Raw genomic sequence first — 10,428 nt, forward strand, 5'->3', positions numbered from 1 at the left:
TTATAATAACATAGAAAAGCATATAAAAATAAGCTAATGAATAAAGGGAAAATACAAATTTACATATATAGAAAGAATGGTGTTGAAAAAAACAAAATCAACTCCCCAAAGAAAATGCTGCAGGGAAGCATTCAAAGTTTATACACTAAAATGTAAACAGTAGTTATTTCTGAATAGTAGTGTTTGAGTGGTATTTATTTCCTAACTTTTCTACAAATATATCCTTTGTGTATATTTTTCCGCTAGTACATTTTTCAGAGTTAAAAAAAAAAAACTTTAGAAAGAAAACTATAAGGAAATAAACCAAAATGTTAACAGTGGTTGTCTTTGGATGGTATAGGGGATTATATTTTCTTTAATCAACATTGTATTTCTTTAATTAACTTTGTGTTTACTTAATGAATATTATACTTTCTTTAATGAACATATATTAGAATTATATATAGCTAAACTACATTTTTGTCAACTAGTTTAAAATTATAAATATAACGTGTCACATTAAAAGAAAAATTCAATCAGTACACAAAAGTATCAGGTGAAAGTAAAAGTTCTTGGACCTCTCTTTATCCCTTAGTCTCTTTCCCCAAAAGTAACTGTTACCAGTTTCATGTGTGTTCTTCCAGAAATTTTCTGTGCATGTATACTTAGATATGATTATCCATTAAAATATATATATATATAGAGAGAGATTCACACAATATAAATGATTCTGAAACGTGCTTTGTTATTCAATGCAGTATAGATTTTTGGGTATCTTTGCATGTATGATATTCTATTGCAATGACTACAAAACATTCCACTGTAATGTGACATTATAATTTATTTAATTAATCCTGACTGATGACCATCAAGGTTGATGATGAACATCAAGGGTGTTGCTAGCTTTTGCTTTTATAAACACTGCTGCAATGAACATATTTGTTTATACTATTTAACTTTTTCCCATTCGTGTGACTATATCTGTAGATAGAATTTTATTTTATTTTATTTTATTATTTTTTGGCCACACCGTGTGGCCTGTGGGATCTTAGTTCCCCAACCAGGGATCGAACCCTCGTCCTTGGCAGTGAAAGTGCGGCGTCCCAACCACTGGACTGCCAGAGAATTCTCTGTAGAATAGAATTTTATTTTATTTTATTTATTTATTTAAAATAAATTTATTTATTTATTTGTTTTTGGCTGTGTTGGGTCTTTGTTGCTGTGCGCCGACTTTCTCTAGTTGCGAGGAGCGGGGTCTACTCTTCGTTGCGGTGCACGGGCTCCTCATTATGGTGCCTTCTCTTGTTGCGGAGCACGGGCTCTAGGTGCGCGGGCTTCAGTAGTTGTGGCGCACAGGCCTAGTTGCTCCGCGGCATGTGGGATCTTCCCGGACCAGGGCTCGAACCCGTATCCCTGCATTGGCAGGTGGATTCTTAACCACTGCGCCACCAGGGAAGTCCCAGAATAGAATTTTAGATATGGAATTGCTGAGGCCCAATGGTTTGTGTATTTTAAATTTCAAGATATAAGGTATTAAAAAAAAAGATATAAGATATTGCCATCCAGCAACATAAATAGATATATACATTTATAATATTTAAATATTATATAAATATATAATGTATTTATATAATGTATAATATATAATGGATTTATAAAATATGAAATATACATTATATGAATATACGTCTGTTTATATACATATATATTTATACAAATTTAAATATATATACTATATGTATTTGAAACACATGAAGAGAAAAGACAAATGGAAGAAAACCTCCATATGTTAAGTAGTGCCAAAAGTGTGCAGTATAAGTATGCAAAATAAACAAAAATAAAACCGAAAAACTTTGTGCAGAAATAAATCATCAAAGGCTATATACCTAAATATTAAAAGTGACTTTCTTTGGGTGAGATCATGGGTAGTTTTATTTGTGTTTTACGCAGAATATAAATTTCTTTTCTAATCAGAAAACAGTATCACAGATATTATGAAAAGTACCTTTTTTTTAATTACAAAAGGCAATACATAGTCATTGTACTAAGTCAAAAATAAAGAAATGTGTTAGAAAAAATGTTAATAATGTCCTTCTCCTCACGTCCAAATTCATTCCCTGAGGTTAACAATGTTGAAGGCCTGGTGAGAATACTTCCATACTCCTTTTCTAGAGCAGGTTATTTTTACACCGGAAAAGAAAGAATGAATAAAAGACCTTAAAAAAAAAATTTTTTTTTTCAAATTAGGACCTCCACTGCCCTTTTGCAGACCATCCCCTCCCTACCACCCACTCTGCCAAATTGTGCGCCCTCTTTCCACGTCCAAACTTGCCTTCAAAGAAACCCACTTGGGGTCCAGCTCCCCAGGGGCACCTGCGCCTCTGCCTTGGTGCAGCCCCAGGCCCGCCGGGCCCGGGCCTGGGAGAGTCTGGCAACCCGCGCTGGGCGGCGAGGGGCCCGGACTCAGCGGGCCCAGGGCTGCCGGCGAGGCCTCCCTCCCACGTGGGTGGAGCCTGTGCCCGGCCTCCCTCCCGCCCGCTTTCTCTAGAAGTAATTAAGAGTGAAATCCTCCTCCTGGTGACCCCGGTGCTCCTGGCCCGGGCTGATTTACACATGAAAGGTCTACGGAGGGCCTGGGCTTTCTCCTTTTCACGTTCACAATGAGGAGCGGCCTATAAATAAAACCTCTCTGAGAAACGAGAGGCTTCAAAAATGTCTTTGTGTGTGTGTGTGTGTGTGTGTGTGTGAGTGAGAGAGAGAGGGAGAGAGGGAGACACGGAGAGAGAGAGAGAGACCACAGAAACAGAATGAAAAAGGGACATCCACTAAGAGTTGGTATTTTTTATTGAGTGCTTACTCTGTGCTTGGCCTCCTCACATCGCTTTTATAAGACAGACATGATGGTCCCTATTTTATAGATAAGAAACTGAGGTTCAGGGAGGGGAAGACCTGCCTCAGGTCCCACAGTGAATAAGGGGGAAAGCTTGGGCTCAGGAAGTGGGTTGAGCATGAGATACAAATGGTGTTCTAGGCCTCCATTATGATGGTTACAGGACTGTATGGATTTGTCAAAACTCATGGGACTATACACTAAAAAGGGAGACTTTTACTCTATGTGAAGCATACTGTAATAACCCTGACTTCAAAAAGGTAAAAGAAAAAAAACACACACACACACACAAAAACCAAAGGCGCCCATGGGCCAAGGGTGAGTTCCTCTGGCTGCTTGGGGCTTTTCTGTACCCTTCCATCTAGCAGGGCTGTTTCCTTATACCTCTGTATCCTCAGGCTCAGGGCCTGATATTGGAGAAATGTAGATACTAGGGAAATGTTTGCTTGCTTCAATGAATGAATGAGCTAAATAATTCTCCCTGGATCCATTTCTCCATCTACAAAATGAGAAATTGATGAAGCACTAAGTTGAACTCCTGCTAATCAGCTCAGAGGTCACCTCCTCAGGGAAGCCTTCCTAGATCCCCTCCCACTCTCAGGCTGGATCTGGTGCCTCTTCTGGGCTCTCACAGAGCCAGGTTATACTCCCATCTCTGCACTGATCACACTGTATGTTATTTCTTGGTTCTGTGTGTCCTTCATGTGAATATTCAGGTTCTCTGCAGTAGGGCCTGTGTCTGTTTTGTACTCCCAGTGTGTGGCACATAGCAGGTGGAATGTCTCATGAATTAATGAATTAATGCATTTATTAGTTCTGGTCTGACGTCCAAAATTGAATCATGCTGGTGTTGGCTGGAGCTGGGCAAGGGTCTAAAGCAGCAGAAACAGTCCAAGGCACAGAACCAGGAAATCCCTGTGCAGCAGAGATGAGTTGAAAGGCCTTACTTCTAGAGCACCAAGAAAACAATCCTGCTGTGACCTCTGCAGGAAATCCAAGCCTCCTCCTGCACCAGGCAGGGGGGCCGGGGAGGAGAACAGTCAGACTCTGGAGAGCAGATGGTTTGGAGCGGGGCTCCCCTGGCACTGGGAGCTGGCAACCTGCCTGCATCTGTCTGGGGCAGGGTTTGGGGTGGGACATGTGAGGCACATGAATGTTGTCAAGTCCCAGCTCTCCTCCTTCTTAGCTGTCGTTCCGCCTCACCAAGTCTCAGTCTCCACGTCTGTTAAATGGGCAGGGAATAGAATCATACCTACCTCAACACGTTTATTAGGAGGGCAAAGGGATATAATGAGGTCAAAATGCCTGCTATTTTGTACTGCTCAGAAAGATTTTCAACCCCCCTAACATGTTTTCCCTTTTCTCCCAGACGTATTTCACCCTAATTAGAGAGGCCTCTTGTGAGTTCCTAATAATAACATTAACTCTTCCTAAGGTTTACTGGGTGTCTGCTGTGCATCAGGCACTGTTCTTAGTTGCGGCACATGGGATCTTCATTGCTGTGTGCGGGATCTTCATTGCAGCATGGGGATTTTTTTAGTTGTGGCATGTGGGCTCTTAGTTGCATCATGTGGGATCTAGTTCCCTGACCAGGGATCAAACCTGGGCCCCCTGCATTGTGAGCATGGAGTCTTAACCACTGGACCACCAGGGAAGTCACAAATCTGTTTCACTTCATTCTTACAACTCTGGGCAGCAGGGGTTACCCCCTTTTTACAGGTTGGGAAACCGAGGCTCGGAGAAGGGAAGTAAAGGCTTCAAGTAAAACTACCAGCAAGGCATTCAACTAGGGCAAGAATTTAGACTTACTCGATGAAGTAACTACCCACCAGGGCATCGTGGGTAGCAAAGGAATCAGAATAAAAGCACGAAAACTTTACAAAGTGAGGAGGAGATGCCTTGGGGTGGGAGGTAAGGGGTAGAGACTAGGATGTGACTGGTTCGTCTCTGGATCCTGGCACACAGTGGGCCCTCGAGAAATCTTTGGTGCTTGGTTGAAGAAATGAGGAGTGAATGAATGAATGAATGAATGAAGTGAGAGACTTGGAGCAAGGCCCCTGCTCTCTCTGGACTCAGTTTCCCATCTTTAAGTGGTTAAAAGCTAAGGTTCTCCTACTCAGAAAAATGGGCAAACGTAGAGAATTTTGTACTCCATTTCCAGATGTTCACAGAACACTCTCCTGAACCCCCGCAACAGATTCCTTAGGAGAGGGTGATCCATGGAACACTGAGTAGGGAACCCCTGAATTTGAGGATCTGAGGTCCCTCTAGCTCTGCTACTAATAGCTGTAATGATAACAACAAGAGCAATAATCATAGGATTCAGAAGTTTTCGGACACTGACTCTGGGCCAGGCACTGTTACTTCGTTTAAACTCTTCACAGCCCTGTGAATAATAATGATGCAGGCATTGTCATTATCATCTCTACTTTGCAGGTGAAGAAACTGAGGCTTAGAAGGACTCATTAACTTGCTCAGGTAGCATGGCCAAGCAGTAGGGGCCCTGGTTTCCAATTCAGCACTGTGGACACCAGAGTTTCAACTCTCCCACCTCCAATCCAGGAGAGTATAAACAAATGAGCCCCATGGGGCTCTTTCAAGGCCCAAATCAAGTTGCTGTATTTGGAGAACATATCAATATAATGCTGGCAACCATTCATTCCTTCAAGCATTCATTCAACAATCATGCATGTGCCAGACACAGACTGGTTAACGGGGGCTCAAAATGATCACGGTCCCTCCCCTCAAGCAGCCCCATTTATTGCATCTTTCCTCTGACACCCCCAGCACCAGATTCAGGGTGTGAGCAGCTCCATGGCAGATTCTCAGGCCCTGCTCCAGTCCCTGGAATAAGACTCTCTGAGGTTAGAGCTGGGAATCTGCATCTGACAAGTTTCCCGGGTTGATTCATAGACACTGAGATGTGGGAACTCCTGGATGGAGGGTGAGGTGACCTGGACAAGCAAGCAATTGTTTTTTTGTTTTTTTAATTAATTAATTAATTTATTTTTTGGCTGCGTTGGGTCTTTGTTGCTGTGCACGGGCTTTCTCTAGCTGTGGTGAGCAGGGGCTACTCTTCATTGCGGTGCGCGGGCTTCTCATTGCTGTGGCTTCTCTTGTTGCAGAGCACGGGCTCTAGGCACGCGAGCTTCAGTAGTTGTGGCAGGTGGGCTTCAGTAGTTGTGGCTCGTGGGCTCTAGAGTGCAGGCTCAGTAGTTGTGGCGCACGGGCTTAGTTGCTCCACGGCATGTGGGATCTTCCTGGACCAAGGCTCAAACCCATGTCCCCTGCATTGGCAGGCGGATGCTTAACCACTGCGCCACCAGGGAAGTCCCAAGCAATTGTCACACAGAGAAAAGTTTTCTCTATGGATTATGGAGGTAGCCAGGGAAGGCTTCTTGGAAGAGGGGACCTTTAAGATGAGACCTGAAGGGTGAGTAGGAGTGAATAGACCAAGGGGAAGGGGAAAGAGACACAGCAAGGAAGAAGCCAGTCTCTGTCTTTAGGGAATTCACAGGGGGGAAGGGGGGAGTGAGGGGAGACGGGATGGAAAGCGGCAGCAGCTTAGCAGAAGGATGTGCCCAGGGGGCTCTGGGAATGTGGAAAAGGTGCCTGACTCAGCCTGGGGAATCAGGGGTGACTCTGCAGAGGAGGTGACTGTTTTCCAACACCCAGGTATAAACATCTGCTTCATCACATCTTGAGTGAAGAGAATGGGCATGGAAGAGATCCAGGGCTGGTCGGAGGTGTCATCTCCCAGGACGTTAGAGGCCTCTTATCAGCCTACTAACAGTGGGCGGAAGCCACATCATCCTCTAATCTGGATGCTGTTTTCACCTCCATTGTCAATGCTAAACCTTTGCTTGTTTGAACTAAGTCCTTCCATCTAGAGTCCTTAGTGCACAGTAGTAAATGGTGGAGGAGAATTCCTTTGAAATGGGACCCGGAGAACACCTGCTTAGATCCACCCAATTACAGAAGAAGCACAGGATCTCTTCCCTCTTGGAATGACCCTCCTGGACACCATTGATGACTCATATTAGGTGGATAGTAGGACTCTGGTCCTCGCCAGCCTGGATTCAAATCCCCTCCCAGGACTTCCCTGATGGTGCAGTGGTTAAGAATCCACCTGCCAATGCAGGCCACACGGGTTCGAGCCCTGGTCCGGGAAGATCCCACGTGCCGCGGAGCAACTAAGCCCGTGGGCCACAACTACTGAGTCTGTGCTCTACAGCCTGCGAACCACACCTACTGAAGCCCAAGTGCCTAAAGCCCGTGCTCCACAGCAAGAGAAGCCACCTCAATGAGAAGCCCGTGCACCGCAACGAAGAGTAGCCCCCGCTTGCCACAACTAGAGAAAGCCCGTGCACGGCAACAAAGACTCAACACAGCCAAAAATAAAAAAATAAACAAATTTATTAAAAAAAAAAATCCCCTCCCAGCCATTTTCTAATGACCTGTCCTCGTATTATGTTACTTGACCTTTTGATGCCTCAATTTCCTCCTCCGGCAAAAGAGGCTACTAAGAGTACTTACTATCTCCAAAGTGTTATTTTGAGAATGGAATGAATTTTCCTATGAAATGCTTAGAAGAGTGCCTGGCACACAGCAGGACCTCAGAAAATGTTGGGTAGGGACTTCCCTGGTGGCGCAGTGGTTAAGAATCCGCCTGCCAATGCAGGCCACATGGGTTTGAGCCCTGGTCCGGGAAGATCCCACATGCCGCAGAGCAACTAAGTCCGCGAGCCACAACTACTGAGCCTGCCCTCTAGAGCCTGTGAGCCACAACTACTGAGCCTGCATGCCACAACTACTAGCGCCCGTGCTCCGCGACAAGAGAAGCCACCGGAAGAAGAGGCCCTCGCACCACAATAAAGAGTAGCCCCTGCTCCCTCAACTAGAGAAAGCCTGCGCGCAGCAACGAAGACCCAAAGCAGCCAAAAATAAATAAATAAATAAATAAATAAATAAATAAATAAATAAATAAAATTTGCTAAAAAAAAAAGTTGGGTAATTAATAAGAAACAAAAGCACAGATTATGATTTGTGCTATAAAAAAAATGATAGTGGCTATAAACAAAGAGGAGCTCTTTTAGAGAAAGTGACCAGGGAAGGCCTCCCCAAGAAGGCTGATATTTAAGGGGAGGCATATCACGTGACAAGTTGGGGGAAGACGGTTCCAGGCAAGGGGCACAGCGTTTGCAAAGGCCCTGAGGTGGGAATGAGGTTGGCTTGCTCAAGGAAAAAGAAAGCCAATACAGCTGGAGTGTGATCCTATTCTTATCGTTGTCATCTTCCAGCTGAAGAAAGGAGGCTCAGAGAAAGCAAATGACTTGTGCAAGGGCACACAGGAAGTGCTGGTGGCAAGATTTGAACCTGGGTTCAGTTTGACCCAGGAATTTTATTTTTTCCAGCAGTGTTCAAGTTCATTCAATGTTTACAAACTTGAATGGAGACCTAGAGTCTAATGTAAGCCTGGAGTCTGATGTAAGCCTGAGAATGGGCCTCCATCCCTGGTGAGGTTTAAATAGACCTCCTCTCCATCAGAGTCATTGGTGCCAATGACTGCCAACTTCACAGAAAATGTGTAATGTTGGGATCAATGCTGTGTGCATAACTACGGGGCGGGGTGTGGGCTACAAAATAAGAAAAGAAGCAGTATCCTCACAGGCAGGCAGGTGAGCCTTGTCTTCCTCCCCTGCAAAGTCTACAAATGGAAACAAGGTTACAGGTGCCATTTAAATCAGCAATGGTTCTAAAGGGTGGGCCCCTGGGGAACTCATACCTTCTAATTTATTTCTGTCTGAAGTTTTTACAGTTGGCATTTTGTCACCAGAAGAAGAACAACAGCAAAATAATAATAAAAATCTTCAGTGAATTTCCTGGTGGTCCAGTCATTAGGACTCCGTGTTTCCACTGCAGGTGGCATGAGTTTGATCCCTGATCAGGGAACTAAGATCCCACATGCCACGCGGCCAAAAAATTAACAATAATGCAATTATACTCCAATAAAGATGTTTAAAAAATTAATAATAATAGTAAAAATAATAAAAATCTTGAATGTGAAAAAAATTTTAGAACAATTAGTATTTATTACTGTGCAGCCTGGCATGGGAAATGCAGACAGTGGGTGACTGTCTGGGTGCAGTTTAGGATGTAGCTGTGGGGCACACGAAATTGTTAGATAAAAACAGAAGACATGGACTTCCCTGGTGGTCCAGTGGTTGTGACTCCGCGCTTCCAATGCAGGGGGCGCGGGTTTGATCTCTGGTCAAGGAACTCAAATCCCACATGCCGAGCCATGTGGCCAAAAAAAACCCAAAAAAAACACAGAAGACATGGTGTTATATTGCATGGTAGAGAGCAAAAGTTGTGTCAAAAATTTAAAAAGCAGAATCATTTCATTAAAAAAAAAATGAAGCACCTGGTTTGCGTCAGGCACTGGGTTTGGTGTTGGGATACAGGAGTAAGCAAGGTTGACAAGGTCCCTGCTCTCATGGAGCTCCCCAGCTACTTAGAATTTAGTGAGATGAGGAGTGGGAAGAGCATTCCTGGCAGAGGGAACAGCATGAGCAAAGGCCCTGAGGTTGGAAGGGACTTGGCATATTTCAGAAACAAAAAGATAAGCTCAGAGGATGACTGAGGTGTCCTTAGTGAAAATGGTAGCAATAGGCAGTGACTGTATATCCTTCAGGACCTTGAAGGTCAGAGTGAGGTGTTGGGTTTTAACCTCAGGCAACAGGAAGCCATTGAAGGGTTGCAGAGAGGAGAGGTCTAGTCAGACTTGCCCTTTAGAAGAATCACCATAGCTGCCCTGTGGAGAACAGATTGAAGGCGGTGAAGCTATAAGGAGATGGACCAGCCCTCAGGCTAATGCAATAGTCCAGGGGAGAGAGAAGAGTAGCCATGACGAAACAGGGATGGAGAACATTAGACAGACATTTCCAAAGTAAAATCCACTTGGTGGTTGACTGGCTGTGAAAATGAAAGAGAAGACAATGAGAAAGATCGACTCCTATTTTGTTAGCTTGGGGACTGTGTGGATGGTGGCACCATTATAAGGCCACCTACCCAATGACAAGGGACACCTAAAATTAATGATCCAGTCGGAGAGTCAACCATGGAGACAACCACCATCACAGGCGGTACAGTGAAATGTGCTAAAAGAGAGAGGCTAACAGGGCCTCTGGGGGCAGAGAGGGAGGGGGGATAGGTTCTGGCTGGGGAGCCTCAAAGGGAAAGAGATCACAATAAATGAAGCAGTTGGAAGGAGGCTGGAGGCAAGGAGGCTGGGAAGATGGCAACATGATGCGGAGCTTGGAGAAGACCTATGTGGCTGATGCATAAAGTGGGTGGAGGTGCCCCTGGGAGGCCCTGCATGCCAATCCGAGGAGTCAGTGAAGAGAAATTACACCATGTTCTAGAAGAAGACTTGGTCCTTCTTATGGTTTAGAAAGTCACTGATCAGTGCGTAAGAGGCGGTAAAATAGGTGTTCATCTACGTACCGAATATCTCTAGAAGGATCATCAGAAAGCTCTAGTATGGTAACCTTCTTTGG

General features: G+C 44.5%; 1 non-coding gene across 1 annotated transcript; it reads right to left on the bottom strand.

The window, feature by feature from the left end:
- Nucleotides 1–4,450: 4,450 nt before the first annotated feature.
- TRNAC-ACA (transfer RNA cysteine (anticodon ACA)) lies at nt 4,451–4,523 on the bottom strand. Its single transcript has one exon. It is a non-coding gene; the product is annotated as a tRNA-Cys (tRNA).
- Between the last annotated feature and the right edge of the window lie 5,905 nt (nt 4,524–10,428).

The sequence above is a fragment of the Eschrichtius robustus genome, chromosome 14 (assembly GCF_028021215.1).
Source record: "Eschrichtius robustus isolate mEscRob2 chromosome 14, mEscRob2.pri, whole genome shotgun sequence".
NCBI lineage: Eukaryota > Metazoa > Chordata > Mammalia > Artiodactyla > Eschrichtiidae > Eschrichtius > Eschrichtius robustus.